This window comes from Crinia signifera, chromosome 8, assembly GCF_055691185.1.
Source record: "Crinia signifera chromosome 8, ASM5569118v1, whole genome shotgun sequence".
NCBI classification, from domain to species: Eukaryota; Metazoa; Chordata; class Amphibia; order Anura; family Myobatrachidae; genus Crinia; species Crinia signifera.
Window position 1 is genome coordinate 89049144 of NC_139224.1, and position 25020 is coordinate 89074163.

At 39.4% G+C, this 25020-nt stretch overlaps 19 non-coding genes and 34 pseudogenes across 19 annotated transcripts; all 53 read right to left on the reverse strand.

Annotated features, from left to right (window-relative positions):
* Positions 1 to 155: 155 nt before the first annotated feature.
* Positions 156 to 274, reverse strand: LOC146028657 (5S ribosomal RNA; annotated as a pseudogene).
* A 345-nt stretch (positions 275 to 619) lies between these two features.
* LOC146029721 (5S ribosomal RNA) lies at positions 620 to 738 on the reverse strand (annotated as a pseudogene).
* Positions 739 to 1083: 345 nt separating this feature from the next.
* Positions 1084 to 1202, reverse strand: LOC146033828 (5S ribosomal RNA). The gene has a single exon (XR_014459236.1). It is a non-coding gene; the product is annotated as a 5S ribosomal RNA (ribosomal RNA).
* Positions 1203 to 1547: 345 nt separating this feature from the next.
* On the reverse strand, positions 1548 to 1666 carry LOC146029401 (5S ribosomal RNA; annotated as a pseudogene).
* Positions 1667 to 2011: 345 nt separating this feature from the next.
* On the reverse strand, positions 2012 to 2130 carry LOC146028588 (5S ribosomal RNA; annotated as a pseudogene).
* Positions 2131 to 2475: 345 nt separating this feature from the next.
* LOC146029751 (5S ribosomal RNA) lies at positions 2476 to 2594 on the reverse strand (annotated as a pseudogene).
* A 345-nt stretch (positions 2595 to 2939) lies between these two features.
* Positions 2940 to 3058, reverse strand: LOC146032389 (5S ribosomal RNA). Its single transcript, XR_014457827.1, has one exon. It is a non-coding gene; the product is annotated as a 5S ribosomal RNA (ribosomal RNA).
* A 345-nt stretch (positions 3059 to 3403) lies between these two features.
* On the reverse strand, positions 3404 to 3522 carry LOC146029254 (5S ribosomal RNA; annotated as a pseudogene).
* A 345-nt stretch (positions 3523 to 3867) lies between these two features.
* LOC146032493 (5S ribosomal RNA) lies at positions 3868 to 3986 on the reverse strand. The gene has a single exon (XR_014457924.1). It is a non-coding gene; the product is annotated as a 5S ribosomal RNA (ribosomal RNA).
* A 345-nt stretch (positions 3987 to 4331) lies between these two features.
* On the reverse strand, positions 4332 to 4450 carry LOC146028754 (5S ribosomal RNA; annotated as a pseudogene).
* Positions 4451 to 4795: 345 nt separating this feature from the next.
* LOC146033559 (5S ribosomal RNA) lies at positions 4796 to 4914 on the reverse strand. Its single transcript, XR_014458968.1, has one exon. It is a non-coding gene; the product is annotated as a 5S ribosomal RNA (ribosomal RNA).
* Positions 4915 to 5259: 345 nt separating this feature from the next.
* Positions 5260 to 5378, reverse strand: LOC146029710 (5S ribosomal RNA; annotated as a pseudogene).
* Positions 5379 to 5723: 345 nt separating this feature from the next.
* On the reverse strand, positions 5724 to 5842 carry LOC146029818 (5S ribosomal RNA; annotated as a pseudogene).
* A 345-nt stretch (positions 5843 to 6187) lies between these two features.
* On the reverse strand, positions 6188 to 6306 carry LOC146028345 (5S ribosomal RNA; annotated as a pseudogene).
* Positions 6307 to 6651: 345 nt separating this feature from the next.
* LOC146032245 (5S ribosomal RNA) lies at positions 6652 to 6770 on the reverse strand. The gene has a single exon (XR_014457689.1). It is a non-coding gene; the product is annotated as a 5S ribosomal RNA (ribosomal RNA).
* A 345-nt stretch (positions 6771 to 7115) lies between these two features.
* Positions 7116 to 7234, reverse strand: LOC146035143 (5S ribosomal RNA). The gene has a single exon (XR_014460546.1). It is a non-coding gene; the product is annotated as a 5S ribosomal RNA (ribosomal RNA).
* Positions 7235 to 7579: 345 nt separating this feature from the next.
* On the reverse strand, positions 7580 to 7698 carry LOC146029478 (5S ribosomal RNA; annotated as a pseudogene).
* Positions 7699 to 8043: 345 nt separating this feature from the next.
* Positions 8044 to 8162, reverse strand: LOC146028906 (5S ribosomal RNA; annotated as a pseudogene).
* Positions 8163 to 8507: 345 nt separating this feature from the next.
* Positions 8508 to 8626, reverse strand: LOC146034204 (5S ribosomal RNA). Its single transcript, XR_014459610.1, has one exon. It is a non-coding gene; the product is annotated as a 5S ribosomal RNA (ribosomal RNA).
* A 344-nt stretch (positions 8627 to 8970) lies between these two features.
* Positions 8971 to 9089, reverse strand: LOC146028500 (5S ribosomal RNA; annotated as a pseudogene).
* A 345-nt stretch (positions 9090 to 9434) lies between these two features.
* Positions 9435 to 9553, reverse strand: LOC146028184 (5S ribosomal RNA; annotated as a pseudogene).
* A 344-nt stretch (positions 9554 to 9897) lies between these two features.
* On the reverse strand, positions 9898 to 10016 carry LOC146029662 (5S ribosomal RNA; annotated as a pseudogene).
* An 808-nt stretch (positions 10017 to 10824) lies between these two features.
* LOC146028554 (5S ribosomal RNA) lies at positions 10825 to 10943 on the reverse strand (annotated as a pseudogene).
* A 346-nt stretch (positions 10944 to 11289) lies between these two features.
* On the reverse strand, positions 11290 to 11408 carry LOC146034035 (5S ribosomal RNA). Its single transcript, XR_014459442.1, has one exon. It is a non-coding gene; the product is annotated as a 5S ribosomal RNA (ribosomal RNA).
* Positions 11409 to 11754: 346 nt separating this feature from the next.
* Positions 11755 to 11873, reverse strand: LOC146028020 (5S ribosomal RNA; annotated as a pseudogene).
* A 345-nt stretch (positions 11874 to 12218) lies between these two features.
* LOC146028611 (5S ribosomal RNA) lies at positions 12219 to 12337 on the reverse strand (annotated as a pseudogene).
* Positions 12338 to 12682: 345 nt separating this feature from the next.
* Positions 12683 to 12801, reverse strand: LOC146032494 (5S ribosomal RNA). Its single transcript, XR_014457925.1, has one exon. It is a non-coding gene; the product is annotated as a 5S ribosomal RNA (ribosomal RNA).
* A 345-nt stretch (positions 12802 to 13146) lies between these two features.
* Positions 13147 to 13265, reverse strand: LOC146029786 (5S ribosomal RNA; annotated as a pseudogene).
* A 345-nt stretch (positions 13266 to 13610) lies between these two features.
* Positions 13611 to 13729, reverse strand: LOC146027680 (5S ribosomal RNA). The gene has a single exon (XR_014455069.1). It is a non-coding gene; the product is annotated as a 5S ribosomal RNA (ribosomal RNA).
* Positions 13730 to 14074: 345 nt separating this feature from the next.
* On the reverse strand, positions 14075 to 14193 carry LOC146034843 (5S ribosomal RNA). The gene has a single exon (XR_014460246.1). It is a non-coding gene; the product is annotated as a 5S ribosomal RNA (ribosomal RNA).
* Positions 14194 to 14538: 345 nt separating this feature from the next.
* On the reverse strand, positions 14539 to 14657 carry LOC146028838 (5S ribosomal RNA; annotated as a pseudogene).
* A 345-nt stretch (positions 14658 to 15002) lies between these two features.
* On the reverse strand, positions 15003 to 15121 carry LOC146029104 (5S ribosomal RNA; annotated as a pseudogene).
* A 345-nt stretch (positions 15122 to 15466) lies between these two features.
* LOC146034205 (5S ribosomal RNA) lies at positions 15467 to 15585 on the reverse strand. The gene has a single exon (XR_014459611.1). It is a non-coding gene; the product is annotated as a 5S ribosomal RNA (ribosomal RNA).
* A 345-nt stretch (positions 15586 to 15930) lies between these two features.
* LOC146029252 (5S ribosomal RNA) lies at positions 15931 to 16049 on the reverse strand (annotated as a pseudogene).
* Positions 16050 to 16394: 345 nt separating this feature from the next.
* Positions 16395 to 16513, reverse strand: LOC146029409 (5S ribosomal RNA; annotated as a pseudogene).
* A 346-nt stretch (positions 16514 to 16859) lies between these two features.
* Positions 16860 to 16978, reverse strand: LOC146034036 (5S ribosomal RNA). Its single transcript, XR_014459443.1, has one exon. It is a non-coding gene; the product is annotated as a 5S ribosomal RNA (ribosomal RNA).
* Positions 16979 to 17324: 346 nt separating this feature from the next.
* Positions 17325 to 17443, reverse strand: LOC146028175 (5S ribosomal RNA; annotated as a pseudogene).
* Positions 17444 to 17788: 345 nt separating this feature from the next.
* Positions 17789 to 17907, reverse strand: LOC146028612 (5S ribosomal RNA; annotated as a pseudogene).
* Positions 17908 to 18252: 345 nt separating this feature from the next.
* Positions 18253 to 18371, reverse strand: LOC146032495 (5S ribosomal RNA). The gene has a single exon (XR_014457926.1). It is a non-coding gene; the product is annotated as a 5S ribosomal RNA (ribosomal RNA).
* Positions 18372 to 18716: 345 nt separating this feature from the next.
* LOC146029698 (5S ribosomal RNA) lies at positions 18717 to 18835 on the reverse strand (annotated as a pseudogene).
* Positions 18836 to 19180: 345 nt separating this feature from the next.
* Positions 19181 to 19299, reverse strand: LOC146034479 (5S ribosomal RNA). Its single transcript, XR_014459885.1, has one exon. It is a non-coding gene; the product is annotated as a 5S ribosomal RNA (ribosomal RNA).
* Positions 19300 to 19644: 345 nt separating this feature from the next.
* LOC146034844 (5S ribosomal RNA) lies at positions 19645 to 19763 on the reverse strand. The gene has a single exon (XR_014460247.1). It is a non-coding gene; the product is annotated as a 5S ribosomal RNA (ribosomal RNA).
* Positions 19764 to 20108: 345 nt separating this feature from the next.
* LOC146028839 (5S ribosomal RNA) lies at positions 20109 to 20227 on the reverse strand (annotated as a pseudogene).
* Positions 20228 to 20572: 345 nt separating this feature from the next.
* Positions 20573 to 20691, reverse strand: LOC146029105 (5S ribosomal RNA; annotated as a pseudogene).
* Positions 20692 to 21036: 345 nt separating this feature from the next.
* LOC146027371 (5S ribosomal RNA) lies at positions 21037 to 21155 on the reverse strand. Its single transcript, XR_014454774.1, has one exon. It is a non-coding gene; the product is annotated as a 5S ribosomal RNA (ribosomal RNA).
* A 345-nt stretch (positions 21156 to 21500) lies between these two features.
* LOC146028951 (5S ribosomal RNA) lies at positions 21501 to 21619 on the reverse strand (annotated as a pseudogene).
* A 345-nt stretch (positions 21620 to 21964) lies between these two features.
* Positions 21965 to 22083, reverse strand: LOC146028802 (5S ribosomal RNA; annotated as a pseudogene).
* Positions 22084 to 22428: 345 nt separating this feature from the next.
* On the reverse strand, positions 22429 to 22547 carry LOC146028803 (5S ribosomal RNA; annotated as a pseudogene).
* Positions 22548 to 22892: 345 nt separating this feature from the next.
* On the reverse strand, positions 22893 to 23011 carry LOC146029531 (5S ribosomal RNA; annotated as a pseudogene).
* Positions 23012 to 23356: 345 nt separating this feature from the next.
* LOC146028197 (5S ribosomal RNA) lies at positions 23357 to 23475 on the reverse strand (annotated as a pseudogene).
* A 345-nt stretch (positions 23476 to 23820) lies between these two features.
* Positions 23821 to 23939, reverse strand: LOC146029404 (5S ribosomal RNA; annotated as a pseudogene).
* Positions 23940 to 24283: 344 nt separating this feature from the next.
* LOC146034206 (5S ribosomal RNA) lies at positions 24284 to 24402 on the reverse strand. Its single transcript, XR_014459612.1, has one exon. It is a non-coding gene; the product is annotated as a 5S ribosomal RNA (ribosomal RNA).
* A 345-nt stretch (positions 24403 to 24747) lies between these two features.
* LOC146027669 (5S ribosomal RNA) lies at positions 24748 to 24866 on the reverse strand. The gene has a single exon (XR_014455058.1). It is a non-coding gene; the product is annotated as a 5S ribosomal RNA (ribosomal RNA).
* Positions 24867 to 25020: the final 154 nt, after the last annotated feature.

The window sequence follows — 25020 nt, forward strand, 5'->3', positions numbered from 1 at the left end:
GCAGTTGGAATTGGTCCTAAACATTGTGGTAAGTCTTTAGGTGATGGCTATTGTGTCTGTTTGACCTCTTCCAAATGTCTTTGCTTGCAATAAAATGAAAAAGTTTCCAATTTAAATAGCTAGAGAATAAAAACAATTTGCCAGTAATGTGAAAAAACCTACAGCACCTGGTGTTCCCATGTGGTCTCCCACCCAAGTACTAACCATGCTCAACACTGCTTAGCTTCCAAGATCAGACAAGATTGGGCCTATCCAATGTGGTATGGCTGTAGGTGAGATACAGGCACTTTTTTGCCCTCTTCTACCTCTATCACCAGGTAAGCTAATAAAAAAGTTTCCTAACTGTATTGGCTTACTGAAAAAAATCATGTGTTGGTAATGTAAAAAGACCTACAGGACATTATATTAGCAGGGGGTCTTAAATTAAACTACTAAAGAGACTCAACACTGTTTAGCTGCCAAAAGCAGTTGGAATTGGGCCTAAACAGTGTGGTAAGTCTTTAGGTGATGGCTATTGTGTCTGTTTGACCTCTTCCAAATGTCAGTGCTGGCAATAAAAAGAAAAAGTTTCCAATTTAAATAGCTAGAGAATAAAAACAATTTGCCAGTAATGTGAAAAAACCTGCAGCACCAGATGTTCCCATGTGGTCTCCCACCCAAGTACTAACCAGGCCCTACACTGCTTAGCTTTGAAGATCAGACAAGATTGGGCCTATCCAATTTGGTATGGATGTAGGTGAGTTACAGGCACTTTTTTGCCCTCTTCTACTTCTATCACCAGGTAAGCTAATAAAAAAGTTTCCTAACTGTATTGGCTTACTGAAAAAAATCATGTGTTGGTAATGTAAAAAGACTTACAGGACATGATATTAGCAGGGGGTCTTAAATTAAACTACTAAAGAGGCTCAACACTGTTTAGCTGCCAAAAGCAGTTGGAATTGGGCCTAAACAGTGTGGTAAGTCTTTAGGTCATGGCTATTGTGTCTGTTTGACCTCTTCCAAATGTCTGTGCTGGCAATAAAAAGAAAAAGTTTCCAATTTAAATAGCTAGAGAATAAAAACAATTTGCCAGTAATGTGAAAAGACCTACAGCACCTGGTGTTCCCATGTGGTCTCCCACACAAGTACTAACCAGGCCCAACACTGCTTAGCTTCCAAGATCAGACGAGATTGGGCCTTTCCAATGTGGTATGGCTGTAGATGAGATACAGGCACTTTTTTGCCCTCTTCTACTTCTATCACCATGTAAGCTAATAAAAAAGTTTCCTAACTGTATTGGCTTACTGAAAAAAATCATGTGTTGGTAATGTAAAAAGACCTACAGGAAATGATATTAGCAGGGGGTCTTAAATTAAACTACTAAAGAGTCTCTACACTGTTTAGCTGCCAAAAGCAGTTGGAATTGGGCCTAAACAGTGTGGTAAGTTTTTAGGTGATGGCTATTTTGTCTGTTTGACCTCTTCCAAATGTCTGTACTGGCAATATAAAGAAAAAGTTTCCAATTTAAATAGCTAGAGAATAAAAAGAATTTGCCAGTAATGTGAAAAAACCTACAGCACCTGGTGTTCCCATGTGGTCTCCCACCCAAGTTCTAACCAGGCGCAACACTGCTTAGCTTCCAAAATCAGACGAGATTGGGCCTATCCAATGTGGTATGGCTGTATGTGAGATACACTCCCTTTTTTGCCCTCTTCTACTTCTATCACCAGGTAAGCTAATAAAAAAGTTTCCTAACTGTATTGGCTTACTGAAAAAAATCATATGTTGGTAATGTAAAAAGACCTATAGGACATGATATTAGCAGGGGGTCTTAAATTAAACTACTAAAGAGGCTCAAAACTGTTTAGCTGCCAAAAGCAGTTGGAATTGGGCCTAAAAAGTGTGGTAAGTCTTTAGGTGATGGCTATTGTGTCTGTTTGACCTCTTCCAAATGTCTGTGCTGGCAATAAAAAGAAAAAGTTTCCAATTTAAATAGCTAGAGAATAAAAACAATTTGCCAGTAATGTGAAAAAACCTACAGCACCTGGTGTTCCCATGTGGTCTCCCACCCAAGTACTAACCAGGCGCAACACTGCTTAGCTTCCAAAATCAGACGAGATTGGGCCTATCCAATGTGGTATGGCTGTATGTGAGATACACTCACTGTTTTGCCCTCTTCTACTTCTATCACCAGGTAAGCTAATAAAAAAGTTTCCTAACTGTATTGGCTTACTGAAAAAAATCATGTGTTGGTAATGTAAAAAGACCTATAGGACATGATATTAGCAGGGGGTCTTAAATTAAACTACTAAAGAGGCTCAAAACTGTTTAGCTGCCAAAAGCAGTTGGAATTGGGCCTAAACAGTGTGGTAAGTCTTTAGGTGATGGCTATTGTGTCTGTTTGACCTCTTCCAAATGTCTGTGCTGGCAATAAAAAGAAAAAGTTTCCAATTTAAATAGCTAGAGAATAAAAACAATTTGCCAGTAATGTGAAAAGACCTACAGCACCTGGTGTTCCCATGTGGTCTCCCACCCAAGTACTAACCAGTCCCAACACTGCTTAGCTTTGAAGATCAGACAAGATTGGGCCTGTCCAATTTGGTATGGATATAGGTGAGTTACAGGCACTTTTTTGCCCTCTTCTACTTCTATCACCAGGTAAGCTAATAAAAAAGTTTCCTAACTGTATTGGCTTACTGAAAAAAATCATGTGTTGGTAATGTAAAAAGACTTACAGGACATGATATTAGCAGGGGGTCTTAAATTAAACTACTAAAGAGGCTCAACACTGTTTAGCTGCCAAAAGCAGTTGGAATTGGTCCTAAACATTGTGGTAAGTCTTTAGGTGATGGCTATTGTGTCTGTTTGACCTCTTCCAAATGTCTTTGCTTGCAATAAAATGAAAAAGTTTCCAATTTAAATAGCTAGAGAATAAAAACAATTTGCCAGTAATGTGAAAAAACCTACAGCACCTGGTTTTCCCATGTGGTCTCCCACCCAAGTACTAACCAGGCCCAACACTGCTTAGCTTCCAAGATCAGACGAGATTGGGCCTATCCAATGTGGTATGGCTGTAGGTGAGATACAAGCACTTTTTTGCCCTCTTCTACTTCTATCACTAGGTAAGCTAATAAAAAAGTTTCCTAACTGTATTGGCTTACTGAAAAAAATCATGTGTTGGTAATGTAAAAAGACCTACAGGACATGATATTAGCAGGGGGTCTTAAATTAAACTACTAAAGAGTCTCTACACTGTTTAGCTGCCAAAAGCAGTTGGAATTGGGCCTAAACAGTGTGGTAAGTTTTTAGGTGATGGCGATCTTGTCTGTTTGACCTCTTCCAAATGTCTGTACTGGCAATATAAAGAAAAAGTTTCCAATTTAAATAGCTAGAGAATAAAAACAATTTGCCAGTAATGTGAAAAAACCTACAGCACCTGGTGTTCTCATGTGGTCTCCCACCCAAGTACTAACCAGGCGCAACACTGCTTAGCTTCCAAAATCAGACGAGGTTGGGCCTATCCAATGTGGTATGGCTGTACGTGAGATACACTCACTGTTTTGCCCTCTTCTACTTCTATCACCAGGTAAGCTAATAAAAAAGTTTCCTAACTGTATTGGCTTACTGAAAAAAATCATGTGTTGGTAATGTAAAAAGACCTATAGGACATGATATTAGCAGGGGGTCTTAAATTAAACTACTAAAGAGGCTCAAAACTGTTTAGCTGCCAAAAGCAGTTGGAATTGGGCCTAAACAGTGTGGTAAGTCTTTAGGTGATGGCTATTGTGTCTGTTTGACCTCTTCCAAATGTCTGTGCTGGCAATAAAAAGAAAAAGTTTCCAATTTAAATAGCTAGAGAATAAAAACAATTTGCCAGTAATGTGAAAAAACCTACAGCACCTGGTGTTCCCATGTGGTCTCCCACCCAAGTACTAACCAGGCCCAACACTGCTTAGCTTCCAAGATCAGACGAGATTGGGCCTATCCAATGTGGTATGGCTGTAGGTGAGATACAGGCACTTTTTTGCCCTCTTCTACCTCTATCACCAGGTAAGCTAATAAAAAAGTTTCCTAACTGTATTGGCTTACTGAAAAAAATCATGTGTTGGTAATGTAAAAAGACCTACAGGACATTATATTAGCAGGGGGTCTTAAATTAAACTACTAAAGAGACTCAACACTGTTTAGCTGCCAAAAGCAGTTGGAATTGGGCCTAAACAGTGTGGTAAGTTTTTAGGTGATGGCTATTTTGTCTGTTTGACCTCTTCCAAATGTCTGTACTGGCAATATAAAGAAAGAGTTTCCAATTTAAATAGCTAGAGAATAAAAACAATTTGCCAGTAATGTGAAAAAACCTACAGCACCTGGTGTTCCCATGTGGTCTCCCACCCAAGCACTAACCAGGCGCAACACTGCTTAGCTTCCAAGATCAGACGAGATTGGGCCTATCCAATGTGGTATGGCTGTATGTGAGATACACTCACTTTTTTGCCCTCTTCTACTTCTATCACCAGGTAAGCTAATAAAAAAGTTTCCTAACTGTATTGGCTTACTGAAAAAAATCATGTGTTGGTAATGTAAAAAGACCTATAGGACATGATATTAGCAGGGGGTCTTAAATTAAACTACTAAAGAGGCTCAAAACTGTTTAGCTGCCAAAAGCAGTTGGAATTGGGCCTAAACAGTGTGGTAAGTCTTTAGGTGATGGCTATTGTGTCTGTTTGACCTCTTCCAAATGTCTGTGCTGGCAATAAAAAGAAAAAGTTTCCAATTTAAATAGCTAGAGAATAAAAACAATTTGCCAGTAATGTGAAAAAACCTACAGCACCTGGTGTTCCCATGTGGTCTCCCACCCAAGTACTAACCAGGCCCAACACTGCTTAGCTTCCAAGATCAGACGAGATTGGGCCTACCCAATGTGGTATGGCTGTAGGTGAGATACAGGCACTTTTTTGCCCTCTTCTACCTCTATCACCAGGTAAGCTAATAAAAAAGTTTCCTAACTGTATTGGCTTACTGAAAAAAATCATGTGTTGGTAATGTAAAAAGACCTACAGGACATTATATTAGCAGGGGGTCTTAAATTAAACTACTAAAGAGACTCAACACTGTTTAGCTGCCAAAAGCAGTTGGAATTGGGCCTAAACAGTGTGGTAAGTCTTTAGGTGATGGCTATTGTGTCTGTTTGACCGCATCCAAATGTCAGTGCTGGCAATAAAAAGAAAAAGTTTCCAATTTAAATAGCTAGAGAATAAAAACAATTTGCCAGTAATGTGAAAAGACCTAGAGCACCTGGTGTTCCCATGTGGTCTCCCACCCAAGTACTAACCAGGCCCAACACTGCTTAGCTTTGAAGATCAGACAAGATTGGGCCTATCCAATTTGGTATGGATGTAGGTGAGTTACGGGCACTTTTTTGCCCTCTTCTACTTCTATCACCAGGTAAGCTAATAAAAAAGTTTCCTAACTGTATTGGCTTACTGAAAAAAATCATGTTTTTGTAATGTAAAAAGACCTACAGGACATGATATTAGCAGGGGGTCTTAAATTAAACTACTAAAGAGGCTCAACACTGTTTAGCTGCCAAACGCCGTTGGAATTGGGCCTAAACAGTGTGGTAAGTCTTTAGGTCATGGCTATTGTGTCTGTTTGACCTCTTCCAAATGTCTGTGCTGGCAATAAAAAGAAAAAGTTTCCAATTTAAATAGCTAGAGAATAAAAACAATTTGCCAGTAATGTGAAAAGACCTACAGCACCTGGTGTTCCCATGTGGTCTCCCACCCAAGTACTAACCAGTCCCAACACTGCTTAGCTTTGTAGATCAGACAAGATTGGGCCTGTCCAATTTGGTATGGATGTAGGTGAGTTACAGGCACTTTTTTGCCCTCTTCTACTTCTATCACCAGGTAAGCTAATAAAAAAGTTTCCTAACTGTATTGGCTTACTGAAAAAAATCATGTGTTGGTAATGTAAAAAGACTTACAGGACATGATATTACCAGGGGGTCTTAAATTAAACTACTAAAGAGGCTCAACACTGTTTAGCTGCCAAAAGCAGTTGGAATTGGGCCTAAACAGTGTGGTAAGTCTTTAGGTGATGGCTATTGTGTCTGTTTGACCTCTTCCAAATGTCTGTGATGGCAATAAAAAGAAAAAGTTTACGATTTAAATAGCTAGAGAATAAAAACAATTTGCCAGTAATGTGAAAAAACCTACAGCACCAGGTGTTCCCATGTGGTCTCCCACCCAAGTACTAACCAGTCCCAACACTGCTTAGCTTCCAAGATCAGACGAGATTGGGCCTATCCAATGTCGTATGGCTGTAGGTGAGATACAGGCACTTTTTTGCCATCTTCTACTTCTATCACCAGGTAAGCTAATAAAAAAGTTTCCTAACTGTATTGGCTTACTGAAAAAAATTAATGTGTTGGTAATCTAAAAAGACCTACAGGACATGATATTAGCAGGGGGTCTTAAATTAAACTACTAAAGAGGCTCAACACTGTTTAGCTGCCAAAAGCAGTTGGAATTGGGCCTAAACAGTGTGGTAAGTCTTTAGGTCATGGCTATTGTGTCTGTTTGACCTCATCCAAATGTCTGTGCTGGCAATAAAAAGAAAAAGTTTACGATTTAAATAGCTAGAGAATAAAACAATTTGCCAGTAATGTGAAAAGACCTACAGCACCTGGTGTTCCCATGTGGTCTCCCACCCAAGTACTAACCAGGCCCAACACTGCTTAGCTTCCAAGATCAGACGAGATTGGGCCTATCCAATGTGGTATGGCTGTAGGTGAAATACAGGCACTTTTTTGCCCTCTTCTACTTCTATCACCAGGTAAGCTAATAAAAAAGTTTCCTAATTGTATTGGCTTACTGAAAAAAATTATGTGTTGGTAATGTAAAAAGACCTACAGGACATGATATTAGCAGGGGGTCTTAAATTAAACTACTAAAGAGGCTCAACACTGTTTAGTTGCCAAAAGCATTTGGAATTGGGCCTAAACAGTGTGTTAAGTCTTTAGGTGATGGCTATTGTGTCTGTTTGACCTCTTCCAAATGTCTGTACTGGCAATAAAAAGAAAAAGTTTCCAATTTAAATAGCTAGAGAATAAAAACAATTTGCCAGTAATGTGAAAAAACCTACAGCACCTGGAGTTCGCATGTGGTCTCCCACCCAAGTACTAACCAGGCCCAACACTGCTTAGCTTCCAAGATCAGGCGAGATTGGGCCTATCCAATGTGGTATGGCTGTAGGTGAGATACGGGCACTTTTTTGCCCTCTTCTACTTCTGTCACCAGGTAAGCTAATAAAAAAGTTTCCTAACTGTATTGGCTTACTGAAAAAAATCATGTGTTGGTAATGTAAAAAGACCTACAGGACATGATATTAGCAGGGGGTCTTAAATTAAACTACTAAAGAGGCTCAACACTGTTTAGCTGCCAAAAGCAGTTGGAATTGGGCCTAAACAGTGTGGTAAGTCTTTAGGTGATGGCTATTGTGTCTGTTTGACCTCTTCCAAATGTCTGTACTGGCAATAAAAAGAAAAAGTTTCCAATTTAAATAGCTAGAGAATAAAAACAATTTGCCAGTAATGTGAAAAAACATACAGCACCTGGTGTTCCCCTGTGGTCTCCCAACCAAGTAGTAACTAGGCCCAACGCTGCTTAGCTCCCAAGATCAGACGAGATTGGGCCTATTCAATGTGGTATGGCTGTAGGTGAGATAAAGGCACTTTTTTGCCCTCTTCTACTTCTATCACCAGGTAAGCTAATAAAAAAGTCTCCTAACTGTATTGGCTTACTGAAAAAAATCATGTGTTGGTAATGTAAAAAGACCTACAGGACATGATATTAGCAGGGGGTCTTAAATTAAACTACTAAAGAGGCTCAACACTGTTTAGCTGCCAAAAGCATTTGAAATTGGGCATAAACATTGTAGTAAGTCTTTAGGTGATGGCTATTGTGTCTGTTTGACCTCTTCCAAATATCTGTACTGGCAATAAAAAGAAAAAGTTTCCAATTTAAATAGCTAGAGAATAAAAACAATTTGCCAGTAATGTGAAAAAACCTACAGCACCTGGAGTTCCCATGTGGTCTCCCACCCAAGTACTAACAAGGCCCAACAATGCTTAGCTTCCAAGATCAGGCGAGATTTGGCCTATCCAATGTGGTATGGCTGTAGGTGAGATTCAGGCACTTTTTTGCCCTCTTCTACTTCTATCACCAGGTAAGCTAATAAAAAAGTCTCCTAACTGTATTGGCTTACTGAAAAAAATCATGTGTTGGTAATGTAAAAAGACCTACAGGACATGATATTAGCAGGGGGTCTTAAATTAAACTACTAAAGAGGCTCAACACTGTTTAGCTGCCAAAATCATTTGAAATTGGGCCTAAACATTGTGGTAAGTCTTTAGGTGATGGCTATTGTGTCTGTTTGACCTCTTCCAAATATCTGTACTGGCAATAAAAAGAAAAAGTTTCCAATTTAAATAGCTAGAGAATAAAAACAATTGGCCAGTAATGTGAAAAAACCTACAGCACCTGGTGTTCCCATGTGGTCTCCCACCCAAGTACTAACCAGGCCCAACACTGCTTAGCTTCCAAGATCAGGCGAGATTGGGCCTATCCAATGTGGTATGGCTGTAGGTGAGATTCAGGCACTTTTTTGCCCTCTTCCACTTCTATCACCAGGTAAGCTAATAAAAAAGTTTCCTAACTGTATTGGCTTACTGAAAAAAATCATGTGTTGGTAATGTAAAAAGACCTACAGGACATGAGATTAGCAGGGGGTCTTAAATTAAACTACTAAAGAGGCTCAACACTGTTTAGCTGCCAAAAGCATTTAAAATTGGGCCTAAACATTGTAGTAAGTCTTTAGGTGATGGCTATTGTGTCTGTTTGACCTCTTCCAAATATCTGTACTGGCAATAAAAGAAAAAGTTTCCAATTTAAATAGCTAGAGAATAAAAACAATTTGCCGGTAATGTGAAAAAACCTACAGCACCTGGAGTTTCCATGTGGTCTCCCACCCAAGTACTAACCAGGCCCAACACTGCTTAGCTTCCAATATCAGGCGAGATTGGGCCTATCCAATGTGGTATGGCTGTAGGTGAGATACAGGCACTTTTTTGCCCTCTTCTACTTCTATCACCAGGTAAGCTAATAAAAAAGTTTCCTAACTGTATTGGCTTACTGAAAAAAATCATGTGTTGGTAATGTAAAAAGACCTACAGGACATGATATTAGCAGGGGGTCTTAAATTAAACTACTAAAGAGGCTCAACACTGTTTAGCTGCCAAAAGCAGTTGGAATTGGGCCTAAACAGTGTGGTAAGTCTTTAGGTGATGGCTATTGTGTCTGTTTGACCTCTTCCAAAGGTCTGTACTGGCAATAAAAAGAAAAAGTTTCCAATTTAAATAGCTAGAGAATAAAAACAATTTGCCAGTAATGTGAAAAAACATAGAGCACCTGGTGTTCCCATGTGGTCTCCCACCTAAGTACTAACCAGGCCCAACACTGCTTAGCTTCCAAGATCAGACGAGATTGGGCCTATCCAATGTGGTATGGCTGTAGGTGAGATTCAGGCACTTTTTTGCCCTCTTCTACCTCTATCACCAGGTAAGCTAATAAAAAAGTTTCCTAACTGTATTGGCTTACTGAAAAAATCATGTGTTGGTAATGTAAAAAGACCTACAGGACATTATATTAGCAGGGGGTCTTAAATTAAACTACTAAAGAGACTCAACACTGTTTAGCTGCCAAAAGCAGTTGGAATTGGGCCTAAACAGTGTGGTAAGTCTTTAGGTGATGGCTATTGTGTCTGTTTGACCTCTTCCAAATGTCAGTGCTGGCAATAAAAAGAAAAAGTTTCCAATTTAAATAGCTAGAGAATAAAAACAATTTGCCAGTAATGTGAAAAAACCTGCAGCACCTGGTGTTCCCATGTGGTCTCCCACCCAAGTACTAACCAGGCCCAACACTGCTTAGCTTTGAAGATCAGACAAGATTGGGCCTATCCAATTTGGTATGGATGTAGGTGAGTTACAGGCACTTTTTTGCCCTCTTCTACTTCTATCACCAGGTAAGCTAATAAAAAAGTTTCCTAACTGTATTGGCTTACTGAAAAAAATCATGTGTTGGTAATGTAAAAAGACTTACAGGACATGATATTAGCAGGGGGTCTTAAATTAAACTACTAAAGAGGCTCAACACTGTTTAGCTGCCAAACGCAGTTGGAATTGGGCCTAAACAGTGTGGTAAGTCTTTAGGTCATGGCTATTGTGTCTGTTTGACCTCTTCCAAATGTCTGTGCTGGCAATAAAAAGAAAAAGTTTCCAATTTAAATAGCTAGAGAATAAAAACAATTTGCCAGTAATGTGAAAAGACCTACAGCACCTGGTGTTCCCATGTGGTCTCCCACCCAAGTACTAACCAGTCCCAACACTGCTTAGCTTTGTAGATCAGACAAGATTGGGCCTGTCCCATTTGGTATGGATGTAGGTGAGTTACAGGCACTTTTTTGCCCTCTTCTACTTCTATCACCAGGTAAGCTAATAAAAAAGTTTCCTAACTGTATTGGCTTACTGAAAAAATCATGTGTTGGTAATGTAAAAAGACTTACAGGACATGATATTAGCAGGGGGTCTTAAATTAAACTACTAAAGAGGCTCAACACTGTTTAGCTGCCAAAAGCAGTTGGAATTGGGCCTAAACAGTGTGGTAAGTCTTTAGGTGATGGCTATTGTGTCTGTTTGACCTCTTCCAAATGTCTGTGCTGGCAATAAAAAGAAAAAGTTTACGATTTAAATAGCTAGAGAATAAAAACAATTTGCCAGTAATGTGAAAAAACCTACAGCACCAGGTGTTCCCATGTGGTCTCCCACCCAAGTACTAACCAGTCCCAACACTGCTTAGCTTCCAAGATCAGAAGAGATTGGGCCTATCCAATGTCGTATGGCTGTAGGTGAGATACAGGCACCTTTTTGCCCTCTTCTACTTCTATCACCAGGTAAGCTAATAAAAAAGTTTCCTAACTGTATTGGCTTACTGAAAAAAATTAATGTGTTGGTAATCTAAAAAGACCTACAGGACATGATATTAGCAGGGGGTCTTAAATTAAACTACTAAAGAGGCTCAACACTGTTTAGCTGCCAAAAGCAGTTGGAATTGGGCCTAAACAGTGTGGTAAGTCTTTAGGTCATGGCTATTGTGTCTGTTTGACCTCTTCCAAATGTCTGTGCTAGCAATATAAAGAAAAAGTTTACGATTTAAATAGCTAGAGAATAAAAACAATTTGCCAGTAATGTGTAAAGACCTATAGCACCTGGTGTTCCCATGTGGTCTCCCACCCAAGTACTAACCAGGCCCAACACTGCTTAGCTTCCAAGATCAGACGAGATTGGGCCTATCCAATGTGGTATGGCTGTAGGTGAAATACAGGCACTTTTTTGCCCTCTTCTACTTCTATCACCAGGTAAGCTAATAAAAAAGTTTCCTAATTGTATTGGCTTACTGAAAAAAAATGATGTGTTGGTAATGTAAAAAGACCTACAGGACATGATATTAGCAGGGGGTCTTAAATTAAACTACTAAAGAGGCTCAACACTGTTTAGTTGCCAAAAGCATTTGGAATTGGGCCTAAACAGTGTGGTAAGTCTTTAGGTGATGGCTATTGTGTCTGTTTGACCTCTTCCAAATGTCTGTACTGGCAATAAAAAGAAAAAGTTTCCAATTTAAATAGCTAGAGAATAAAAACAATTTGCCAGTAATGTGAAAAAACCTAAAGCACCTGGAGTTCCCATGTGGTCTCCCACCCAAGTACTAACCAGGCCCAACACTGCTTAGCTTCCAAGATCAGGCGAGATTGGGCCTATCCAATGTGGTATGGCTGTAGGTGAGATACAGGCACTTTTTTGCCCTCTTCTACTTCTGTCACCAGGTAAGCTAATAAAAAAGTTTCCTAACTGTATTGGCTTACTGAAAAAAATCATGTGTTGGTAATGTAAAAAGACCTACAGGACATGATATTAGCAGGGGGTCTTAAATTAAACTACTAAAGAGGCTCAACACTGTTTAGCTGCCAAAAGCAGTTGGAATTGGGCCTAAACAGTGTGGTAAGTTTTTAGGTGATGGCTATTTTGTCTGTTTGACCTCTTACAAATGTCTGTACTGGCAATATAAAGAAAAAGTTTCCAATTTAAATAGCTAGAGAATAAAAACAATTTGCCAGTAATGTGAAAAAACCTACAGCACCTGGTGTTCCCATGTGGTCTCCCACCCAAGTACTAACCAGGAGCAACACTGCTTAGCTTCCAAGATCAGACGAGATTGGGCCTATCCAATGTGGTATGGCTGTATGTAAGATACACTTACTTTTTTGCCCTCTTCTACTTCTATCACCAGGTAAGCTAATAAAAAAGTTTCCTAACTGTATTGGCTTACTGAAAAAAATCATGTGTTGGTAATGTAAAAAGACCTATAGGACATGATATTAGCAGGGGGTCTTAAATTAAACTACTAAAGAGGCTCAAAACTGTTTAGCTGCCAAAAGCAGTTGGAATTGGGCCTAAACAGTGTGGTAAGTCTTTAGGTGATGGCTATTGTGTCTGTTTGACCTCTTCCAAATGTCTGTGCTGGCAATAAAAAGAAAAAGTTTCCAATTTAAAAAGCTAGAGAATAAAAACAATTTGCCAGTAATGTGAAAAAACCTACAGCACCTGGTGTTCCCATGTGGTCTCCCACCCAAGTACTAACCAGGCCCAACACTGCTTAGCTTCCAAGATCAGACGAGATTGGGCCTATCCAATGTGGTATGGCTGTAGGTGAGATACAGGCACTTTTTTGCCCTCTTCTACCTCTATCACCAGGTAAGCTAATAAAAAAGTTTCCTAACTGTATTGGCTTACTGAAAAAAATCATGTGTTGGTAATGTAAAAAGACCTACAGGACATTATATTAGCAGGGGGTCTTAAATTAAACTACTAAAGAGACTCAACACTGTTTAGCTGCCAAAAGCAGTTGGAATTGGGCCTAAACAGTGTGGTAAGTCTTTAGGTGATGGCTATTGTGTCTGTTTGACCTCTTCCAAATGTCAGTGCTGGCAATAAAAAGAAAAAGTTTCCAATTTAAATAGCTAGAGAATAAAAACAATTTGCCAGTAATGTGAAAAAACCTGCAGCACCTGGTGTTCCCATGTGGTCTGCCACACAAGTACTAACCAGGCCCAACACTGCTTAGATTTGAAGATCAGACAAGATTGGGCCTATCCAATTTGGTATGGATGTAGGTGAGTTACAGGCACTTTTTTGCCTTCTTCTACTTCTATCACCAGGTAAGCTAATAAAAAAGTTTCCTAACTGTATTGGCTTACTGAAAAAAATCATGTGTTGGTAATGTAAAAAGACTTACAGGACATGATATTAGCAGGGGGTCTTAAATTAAACTACTAAAGAGGCTCAACACTGTTTAGCTGCCAAACGCAGTTGGAATTGGGCCTAAACAGTGTGGTAAGTCTTTAGGTCATGGCTATTGTGTCTGTTTGACCTCTTCCAAATGTCTGTGCTGGCAATAAAAAGAAAAAGTTTACGATTTAAATAGCTAGAGAATAAAAACAATTTGCCAGTAATGTGAAAAGACCTACAGCACCAGGTGTTCCCATGTGGTCTCCCACCCAAGTACTAACCAGTCCCAACACTGCTTAGCTTCCAAGATCAGATGAGATTGGGCCTATCTAATGTGGTATGGCTGTAGGTGAGATATAGGCACTTTTTTGCCCTCTTCTACTTCTATCACCAGGTAAGCTAATAAAAAAGTTTCCTAACTGTATTGGCTTACTGAAAAAAATCATGTGTTGGTAATGTAAAAAGACCTACAGGACATGATATTAGCAGGGGGTCTTAAATTAAACTACTAAAGAGGCTCTACACTGTTTAGCTGCCAAAAGAAGTTGGAATTGGGCCTAAACAGTGTGGTAAGTTTTTAGGTGATGGCTATTGTGTCTGTTTGACCTCTTCCAAATGTCTGTACTGGCAATATAAATAAAAAGTTTCCAATTTAAATAGCTAGAGAATAAAAACAATTTGCCAGTAATGTGAAAAAACCTACAGCACCTGGTGTTCCCATGTGGTCTCCCACCCAAGTACTAACCAGGCACAACACTGCTTAGCTTCCAAGATCAGACGAGATTGGGCCTATCCAATGTGGTATGGCTGTAGGTGAGATCCAGGCACTTTTTTGCCCTCTTCTACCTCTATCACCAGGTAAGCTAATAAAAAAGTTTCCTAACTGTATTGGCTTACTGAAAAAAATCATGTGTTGGTAATGTAAAAAGACCTACAGGACATTATATTAGCAGGGGGTCTTAAATTAAACTACTAAAGAGACTCAACACTGTTTAGCTGCCAAAAGCAGTTGGAATTGGGCCTAAACAGTGTGGTAAGTCTTTAGGTGATGGCTATTGTGTCTGTTTGACCTCTTCCAAATGTCTGTGCTGGCAATAAAAAGAAAAAGTTTCCAATTTAAATAGCTAGAGAATAAAAACAATTTGCCAGTAATGTGAAAAGACCTAGAGCACCTGGTGTTCCCATGTGGTCTCCCACCCAAGTACTAACAAGGCCCAACAATGCTTAGCTTCCAAGATCAGACGAGATTGGGCCTATCCAATGTGGAATGGCTGTAGGTGAAACACAGGCACTTTTTTGCCCTCTTCTACTTCTATCACCAGGTAAGCTAATAAAAAAGTTTCCTAACTGTATTGGCTTACTGAAAAAAATCATGTGTTGGTAATGTAAAAAGACCTACAGGACATGATATTAGCAGGGGGTCTTAAATTAAACTACTAAAGAGGCTCAACACTGTTTAGCTGCCAAAAGCATTTGAAATTGGGCCTAAACAGTGTGGTAAGTCTTTAGGTGATGGTTATTGTGTCTGTTTGACCTCTTCCAAATATCTGTACTGGCAATAAAAAGAAAAAGTTTCCAATTTAAATAGCTAGAGAATAAAAACAATTTGCCAGTAATGTGAAAAAACCTACAGCACCTGGTGTTCCCATGTGGTCTCCGACCCAAGTACTAACCAGGCCCAACACTGCTTAGCTTCCAAGATCAGGCGAGATTTGGCCTATCCAATGTGGTATGGCTGTAAGTGAGATTCAGGCACTTTTTTGCCCTCTTCTACTTCTATCACCAGGTAAGCTAATAAAAAAGTTTCCTAACTGTATTGGCTTACTGAAAAAAATCATGTGTTGGTAATGTAAAAAGACCTACAGGACATGAGATTAGCAGGGGGTCTTAAATTAAACTACTAAAGAGGCTCAACACTGTTTAGCTGCCAAAAGCATTTGAAATTGGGCATAAACATTGTAGTAAGTCTTTAGGTGATGGCTATTGTGTCTGTTTGACCTCTTCCAAATATCTGTACTTGCAATAAAAAGAAAAAGTTTCCAATTTAAATAGCTAGAGAATAAAAACAATTTGCCAGTAATGTGAAAAAACCTACAGCACCTGGTGTTCCCATGTGGTCTCCCACCCAAGTACTAACCAGGCCCAACACTGCTTAGCTTCCAAGATCAGGCGAGATTGGGCCTATCCAATGTGGTATGGCTGTAGGTGAGATTCAGGCACTTTTTTGCCCTCTTCTACTTCTATCACCAGGTAAGCTAATAAAAAAGTTTCCTAACTGTATTGGCTTACTGAAAAAAATCATGTGTTGGTAATGTAAAAAGACCTACAGGACATGAGATTAGCAGGGGGTCTTAAATTAAACTACTAAAGAGGCTCAACACTGTTTAGCTGCCAAAAGCATTTGAAATTGGGCCTAAACATTGTAGTAAGTCTTTAGGTGATGGCTATTGTGTCTGTTTGACCTCTTCCAAATATCTGTACTGGCAATAAAAAGAAAAAGTTTCCAATTTAAATAGCTAGAGAATAAAAACAATTTGCCAGTAATGTGAAAAAACCTACAGCACCTGGAGTTTCCATGTGGTCTCCCACCCAAGTACTAACCAGACCCAACACTGCTTAGCTTCCAAGATCAGGCGAGATTTGGCCTATCCAATGTGATATGGCTGTAGGTGAGATACAGTCACTTTTTTGCCCTCTTCTACTTCTATCACCAGGTAAGCTAATAAAAAAGTTTCCTAACTGTATTGGCTTACTGAAAAAAATCATGTGTTGGTAATGTAAAAAGACCTACAGGACATGATATTAGCAGGGGGTCTTAAATTAAACTACTAAAGAGGCTCAACACTGTTTAGCTGCCAAAAGCAGTTGGAATTGGGCCTAAACAGTGTGGTAAGTCTTTAGGTGATGGCTATTGTGTCTGTTTGACCTCTTCCAAAGGTCTGTACTGGCAATAAAAAGAAAAAGTTTCCAATTTAAATAGCTAGAGAATAAAAACAATTTGCCAGTAATGTGAAAAAACATAGAGCACCTGGTGTTCCCATGTGGTCTCCCACCCAAGTACTAACCAGGCCCAACACTGCTTAGCTTCCAAGATGAGACGAGATTGGGCCTATCCAATGTGATATGGCTGTAGGTGAGATACAGTCACTTTTTTGCCCTCTTCTACTTCTATCACCAGGTAAGCTAATAAAAAAGTTTCCTAACTGTATTGGCTTACTGAAAAAAATTAATGTGTTGGTAATCTAAAAAGACCTACAGGACATGATATTAGCAGGGGGTCTTAAATTAAACTACTAAAGAGGCTCAACACTGTTTAGCTGCCAAAAGCAGTTGGAATTGGGCCTAAACAGTGTGGTAAGTCTTTAGGTCATGGCTATTGTGTCTGTTTGACCTCTTCCAAATGTCTGTGCTAGCAATATAAAGAAAAAGTTTACGATTTAAATAGCTAGAGAATAAAAACAATTTGCCAGTAATGTGAAAAGACCTATAGCACCTGGTGTTCCCATGTGGTCTCCCACCCAAGTACTAACCAGGCCCAACACTGCTTAGCTTCCAAGATCAGACGAGATTGGGCCTATCCAATGTGGTATGGCTGTAGGTGAAATACAGGCACTTTTTTGCCCTCTTCTACTTCTATCACCAGGTAAGCTAATAAAAAAGTTTCCTAATTGTATTGGCTTACTGAAAAAAAATGATGTGTTGGTAATGTAAAAAGACCTACAGGACATGATATTAGCAGGGGGTCTTAAATTAAACTACTAAAGAGGCTCAACACTGTTTAGTTGCCAAAAGCATTTGGAATTGGGCCTAAACAGTGTGGTAAGTCTTTAGGTGATGGCTATTGTGTCTGTTTGACCTCTTCCAAATGTCTGTACTGGCAATAAAAAGAAAAAGTTTCCAATTTAAATAGCTAGAGAATAAAAACAATTTGCCAGTAATGTGAAAAAACCTAAAGCACCTGGAGTTCCCATGTGGTCTCCCACCCAAGTACTAACCGGGCCCAACACTGCTTAGCTTCCAAGATCAGGCGAGATTGGGCCTATCCAATGTGGTATGGCTGTAGGTGAGATACAGGCACTTTTTTGCCCTCTTCTACTTCTGTCACCAGGTAAGCTAATAAAAAAGTTTCCTAACTGTATTGGCTTACTGAAAAAAATCATGTGTTGGTAATGTAAAAAGACCTACAGGACATGATATTAGCAGGGGGTCTTAAATTAAACTACTAAAGAGGCTCAACACTGTTTAGCTGCCAAAAGCAGTTGGAATTGGGCCTAAACAGTGTGGTAAGTTTTTAGGTGATGGCTATTTTGTCTGTTTGACCTCTTCCAAATGTCTGTACTGGCAATATAAAGAAAAAGTTTCCAATTTAAATAGCTAGAGAATAAAAACAATTTTCCAGTAATGTGAAAAAACCTACAGCACCTGGTGTTCCCATGTGGTCTCCCACCCAAGTACTAACCAGGAGCAACACTGCTTAGCTTCCAAGATCAGACGAGATTGGGCCTATCCAATGTGGTATGGCTGTATGTGAGATACACTCACTTTTTTGCCCTCTTCTACTTCTATCACCAGGTAAGCTAATAAAAAAGTTTCCTAACTGTATTGGCTTACTGAAAAAAATCATGTGTTGGTAATGTAAAAAGACCTATAGGACATGATATTAGCAGGGGGTCTTAAATTAAACTACTAAAGAGGCTCAAAACTGTTAAGCTGCCAAAAGCAGTTGGAATTGGGCCTAAACAGTGTGGTAAGTCTTTAGGTGATGGCTATTGTGTCTGTTTGACCTCTTCCAAATGTCTGTGCTGGCAATAAAAAGAAAAAGTTTCCAATTTAAATAGCTAGAGAATAAAAACAATTTGCCAGTAATGTGAAAAAACCTACAGCACCTGGTGTTCCCATGTGGTCTCCCACCCAAGTACTAACCAGGCCCAACACTGCTTAGCTTCCAAGATCAGACGAGATTGGGCCTATCCAATGTGGTATGGCTGTAGGTGAGATACAGGCACTTTTTTGCCCTCTTCTACCTCTATCACCAGGTAAGCTAATAAAAAAGTTTCCTAACTGTATTGGCTTACTGAAAAAAATCATGTGTTGGTAATGTAAAAAGACCTACAGGACATTATATTAGCAGGGGGTCTTAAATTAAACTACTAAAGAGACTCAACACTGTTTAGCTGCCAAAAGCAGTTGGAATTGGGCCTAAACAGTGTGGTAAGTCTTTAGGTGATGGCTATTGTGTCTGTTTGACCTCTTCCAAATGTCAGTGCTGGCAATAAAAAGAAAAAGTTTCCAATTTAAATAGCTAGAGAATAAAAACAATTTGCCAGTAATGTGAAAAAACCTGCAGCACCTGGTGTTCCCATGTGGTCTCCCACACAAGTACTAACCAGGCCCAACACTGCTTAGATTTGAAGATCAGACAAGATTGGGCCTATCCAATTTGGTATGGATGTAGGTGAGTTACAGGCACTTTTTTGCCCTCTTCTACTTCTATCACCAGGTAAGCTAATAAAAAAGTTTCCTAACTGTATTGGCTTACTGAAAAAAATCATGTGTTGGTAATGTAAAAAGACTTACAGGACATGATATTAGCAGGGGGTCTTAAATTAAACTACTAAAGAGGCTCAACACTGTTTAGCTGCCAAACGCAGTTGGAATTGGGCCTAAACAGTGTGGTAAGTCTTTAGGTCATGGCTATTGTGTCTGTTTGACCTCTTCCAAATGTCTGTGCTGGCAATAAAAAGAAAAAGTTTACGATTTAAATAGCTAGAGAATAAAAACAATTTGCCAGTAATGTGAAAAGACCTACAGCACCAGGTGTTCCCATGTGGTCTCCCACCCAAGTACTAACCAGTCCCAACACTGCTTAGCTTCCAAGATCAGATGAGATTGGGCCTATCCAATGTGGTATGGCTGTAGGTGAGATATAGGCACTTTTTTGCCCTCTTCTACTTCTATCACCAGGTAAGCTAATAAAAAAGTTTCCTAACTGTATTGGCTTACTGAAAAAAATCATGTGTTGGTAATGTAAAAAGACCTACAGGACATGATATTAGCAGGGGGTCTTAAATTAAACTACTAAAGAGGCTCTACACTGTTTAGCTGCCAAAAGAAGTTGGAATTGGGCCTAAACAGTGTGGTAAGTTTTTAGGTGATGGCTATTGTGTCTGTTTGACCTCTTCCAAATGTCTGTACTGGCAATATAAATAAAAAGTTTCCAATTTAAATAGCTAGAGAATAAAAACAATTTGCCAGTAATGTGAAAAAACCTACAGCACCTGGTGTTCCCATGTGGTCTCCCACCCAAGTACTAACCAGGCACAACACTGCTTAGCTTCCAAGATCAGACGAGATTGGGCCTATCCAATGTGGTATGGCTGTAGGTGAGATCCAGGCACTTTTTTGCCCTCTTCTACCTCTATCACCAGGTAAGCTAATAAAAAAGTTTCCTAACTGTATTGGCTTACTGAAAAAAATCATGTGTTGGTAATGTAAAAAGACCTACAGGACATTATATTAGCAGGGGGTCTTAAATTAAACTACTAAAGAGACTCAACACTGTTTAGCTGCCAAAAGCAGTTGGAATTGGGCCTAAACAGTGTGGTAAGTCTTTAGGTGATGGCTATTGTGTCTGTTTGACCTCTTCCAAATGTCTGTGCTGGCAATAAAAAGAAAAAGTTTCCAATTTAAATAGCTAGAGAATAAAAACAATTTGCCAGTAATGTGAAAAGACCTAGAGCACCTGGTGTTCCCATGTGGTCTCCCACCCAAGTACTAACAAGGCCCAACAATGCTTAGCTTCCAAGATCAGACGAGATTGGGCCTATCCAATGTGGAATGGCTGTAGGTGAAACACAGGCACTTTTTTGCCCTCTTCTACTTCTATCACCAGGTAAGCTAATAAAAAAGTTTCCTAACTGTATTGGCTTACTGAAAAAAATCATGTGTTGGTAATGTAAAAAGACCTACAGGACATGATATTAGCAGGGGGTCTTAAATTAAACTACTAAAGAGGCTCAACACTGTTTAGCTGCCAAAAGCATTTGAAATTGGGCCTAAACAGTGTGGTAAGTCTTTAGGTGATGGTTATTGTGTCTGTTTGACCTCTTCCAAATATCTGTACTGGCAATAAAAAGAAAAAGTTTCCAATTTAAATAGCTAGAGAATAAAAACAATTTGCCAGTAATGTGAAAAAACCTACAGCACCTGGTGTTCCCATGTGGTCTCCGACCCAAGTACTAACCAGGCCCAACACTGCTTAGCTTCCAAGATCAGGCGAGATTTGGCCTATCCAATGTGGTATGGCTGTAAGTGAGATTCAGGCACTTTTTTGCCCTCTTCTACTTCTATCACCAGGTAAGCTAATAAAAAAGTTTCCTAACTGTATTGGCTTACTGAAAAAAATCATGTGTTGGTAATGTAAAAAGACCTACAGGACATGAGATTAGCAGGGGGTCTTAAATTAAACTACTAAAGAGGCTCAACACTGTTTAGCTGCCAAAAGCATTTGAAATTGGGCATAAACATTGTAGTAAGTCTTTAGGTGATGGCTATTGTGTCTTTTTGACCTCTTCCAAATATCTGTACTGGCAATAAAAAGAAAAAGTTTCCAATTTAAATAGCTAGAGAATAAAAACAATTTGCCAGTAATGTGAAAAAACCTACAGCACCTGGTGTTCCCATGTGGTCTACCACCCAAGTACTAACCAGGCCCAACACTGCTTAGCTTCCAAGATCAGGCGAGATTGGGCCTATCCAATGTGGTATGGCTGTAGGTGAGATTCAGGCACTTTTTTGCCCTCTTCTACTTCTATCACCAGGTAAGCTAATAAAAAAGTTTCCTAACTGTATTGGCTTACTGAAAAAAATCATGTGTTGGTAATGTAAAAAGACCTACAGGACATGAGATTAGCAGGGGGTCTTAAATTAAACTACTAAAGAGGCTCAACACTGTTTAGCTGCCAAACGCATTTGAAATTGGGCCTAAACATTGTAGTAAGTCTTTAGGTGATGGCTATTGTGTCTGTTTGACCTCTTCCAAATATCTGTACTGGCAATAAAAAGAAAAAGTTTCCAATTTAAATAGCTAGAGAATAAAAACAATTTGCCAGTAATGTGAAAAAACCTACAGCACCTGGAGTTTCCATGTGGTCTCCCACCCAAGTACTAACCAGACCCAATACTGCTTAGCTTCCAAGATCAGGCGAGATTGGGCCTATCCAATGTGGTATGGCTGTAGGTGAGATTCAGGCACTTTTTTGCCCTCTTCTACTTCTATCACCAGGTAAGCTAATAAAAAAGTTTCCTAACTGTATTGGCTTACTGAAAAAAATCATGTGTTGGTAATGTAAAAAGACCTACAGGACATGAGATTAGCAGGGGGTCTTAAATTAAACTACTAAAGAGGCTCAACACTGTTTAGCTGCCAAACGCATTTGAAATTGGGCCTAAACATTGTAGTAAGTCTTTAGGTGATGGCTATTGTGTCTGTTTGACCTCTTCCAAATATCTGTACTGGCAATAAAAAGAAAAAGTTTCCAATTTAAATAGCTAGAGAATAAAAACAATTTGCCAGTAATGTGAAAAAACCTACAGCACCTGGAGTTTCCATGTGGTCTCCCACCCAAGTACTAACCAGACCCAACACTGCTTAGCTTCCAAGATCAGGCGAGATTGGGCCTATCCAATGTGATATGGCTGTAGGTGAGATACAGTCACTTTTTTGCCCTCTTCTACTTCTATCACCAGGTAAGCTAATAAAAAAGTTTCCTAACTGTATTGGCTTACTGAAAAAAATCATGTGTTGGTAATGTAAAAAGACCTACAGGACATGAGATTAGCAGGGGGTCTTAAATTAAACTACTAAAGAGGCTCAACACTGTTTAGCTGCCAAACGCATTTGAAATTGGGCCTAAACATTGTAGTAAGTCTTTAGGTGATGGCTATTGTGTCTGTTTGACCTCTTCCAAATATCTGTACTGGCAATAAAAAGAAAAAGTTTCCAATTTAAATAGCTAGAGAATAAAAACAATTTGCCAGTAATGTGAAAAAACCTACAGCACCTGGAGTTTCCATGTGGTCTCCCACCCAAGTACTAACCAGACCCAACACTGCTTAGCTTCCAAGATCAGGCGAGATTGGGCCTATCCAATGTGATATGGCTGTAGGTGAGATACAGTCACTTTTTTGCCCTCTTCTACTTCTATCACCAGGTAAGCTAATAAAAAAGTTTCCTAACTGTATTGGCTTACTGAAAAAAATCATGTGTTGGTAATGTAAAAAGACCTACAGGACATGATATTAGCAGGGGGTCTTAAATTAAACTACTAAAGAGGCTCAACACTGTTTAGCTGCCAAAAGCAGTTGGAATTGGGCCTAAACAGTGTGGTAAGTCTTTAGGTGATGGCTATTGTGTCTGTTTGACCTCTTCCAAAGGTCTGTACTGGCAATAAAAAGAAAAAGTTTCCAATTTAAATAGCTAGAGAATAAAAACAATTTGCCAGTAATGTGAAAAAACATAGAGCACCTGGTGTTCCCATGTGGTCTCCCACCCAAGTACTAACCAGGCCCAACACTTCTTAGCTTCCAAGATGAGACGAGATTGGGCCTATCCAATGTGGTATGGCTGTAGGTGAGATACGGGCACTTTTTTGCCCTCTTCTACTTCTATCACCAGGTAAGCTAATAAAAAAGTTTCCTAATTGTATTGGCTTACTGAAAAAAATCATGTGTTGGTAATGTAAATAGACCTACAGGACATGATATTAGCAGGGGGTCTTAAATTAAACTACTAAAGAGGCTCTACACTGTTTAGCTGCCAAAAGAAGTTGGAATTGGGCCTAAACAGTGTGGTAAGTTTTTAGGTGATGGCTATTGTGTCTGTTTGACCTCTTCCAAATGTCTGTACTGGCAATATAAATAAAAAGTTTCCAATTTAAATAGCTAGAGAATAAAAACAATTTGCCAGTAATGTGAAAAAACCTACAGCACCTGGTGTTCCCATGTGGTCTCCCACCCAAGTACTAACCAGGCACAACACTGCTTAGCTTCCAAGATCAGACCAGATTGGGCCTATCCAATGTGGTATGGCTGTAGGTGAGATCCAGGCACTTTTTTGCCCTCTTCTACCTCTATCACCAGGTAAGCTAATAAAAAAGTTTCCTAACTGTATTGGCTTACTGAAAAAAATCATGTGTTGGTAATGTAAAAAGACCTACAGGACATTATATTAGCAGGGGGTCTTAAATTAAACTACTAAAGAGACTCAACACTGTTTAGCTGCCAAAAGCAGTTGGAATTGGGCCTAAACAGTGTGGTAAGTCTTTAGGTGATGGCTATTGTGTCTGTTTGACCTCTTCCAAATGTCTGTGCTGGCAATAAAAAGAAAAAGTTTCCAATTTAAATAGCTAGAGAATAAAAACAATTTGCCAGTAATGTGAAAAGACCTAGAGCACCTGGTGTTCCCATGTGGTCTCCCACCCAAGTACTAACAAGGCCCAACAATGCTTAGCTTCCAAGATCAGGCGAGATTTGGCCTATCCAATGTGGTATGGCTGTAGGTGAGATTCAGGCACTTTTTTGCCCTCTTCTACTTCTATCACCAGGTAAGCTAATAAAAAAGTTTCCTAACTGTATTGGCTTACTGAAAAAAATCATGTGTTGGTAATGTAAAAAGACCTACAGGACATGATATTAGCAGGGGGTCTTAAATTAAACTACTAAAGAGGCTCTACACTGTTTAGCTGCCAAAAGCATTTGAAATTGGGCCTAAACATTGTGGTAAGTCTTTAGGTGATGGCTATTGTGTCTGTTTGACCTCTTCCAAATATCTGTACTGGCAAAAAAAGGAAAAGTTTCCAATTTAAATAGCTAGAGAATAAAAACAATTTGCCAGTAATGTGAAAAAACCTACAGCACCTGGTGTTCCCATGTGGTCTCCCACCCAAGTACTAACCAGGCCCAACACTGCTTAGCTTCCAAGATCAGGCGAGATTGGGCCTATCCAATGTGGTATGGCTGTAGGTGAGATTAAGGCACTTTTTTGCCCTCTTCTACTTCTATCACCAGGTAAGCTAATAAAAAAGTTTCCTAACTGTATTGGCTTACTGAAAAAAATCATGTGTTGGTAATGTAAAAAGACCTACAGGACATGAGATTAGCAGGGGGTCTTAAATTAAACTACTAAAGAGGCTCAACACTGTTTAGCTGCCAAAAGCATTTGAAATTGGGCCTAAACATTGTAGTAAGTCTTTAGGTGATGGCTATTGTGTCTGTTTGACCTCTTCCAAATATCTGTACTGGCAATAAAAAGAAAAAGTTTCCAATTTAAATAGCTAGAGAATAAAAACAATTTGCCGGTAATGTGAAAAAACCTACAGCACCTGGAGTTTCCATGTGGTCTCCCACCCAAGTACTAACCAGGCCCAACACTGCTTAGCTTCCAAGATCAGGCGAGATTGGGCCTATCCAATGTGGTATGGCTGTAGGTGAGATACAATCACTTTTTTGCCCTCTTCTACTTCTATCACCAGGTAAGCTAATAAAAAAGTTTCCTAACTGTATTGGCTTACTGAAAAAAATCATGTGTTGGTAATGTAAAAAGCCCTTCAGGACATGATATTAGCAGGGGGTCTTAAATTAAA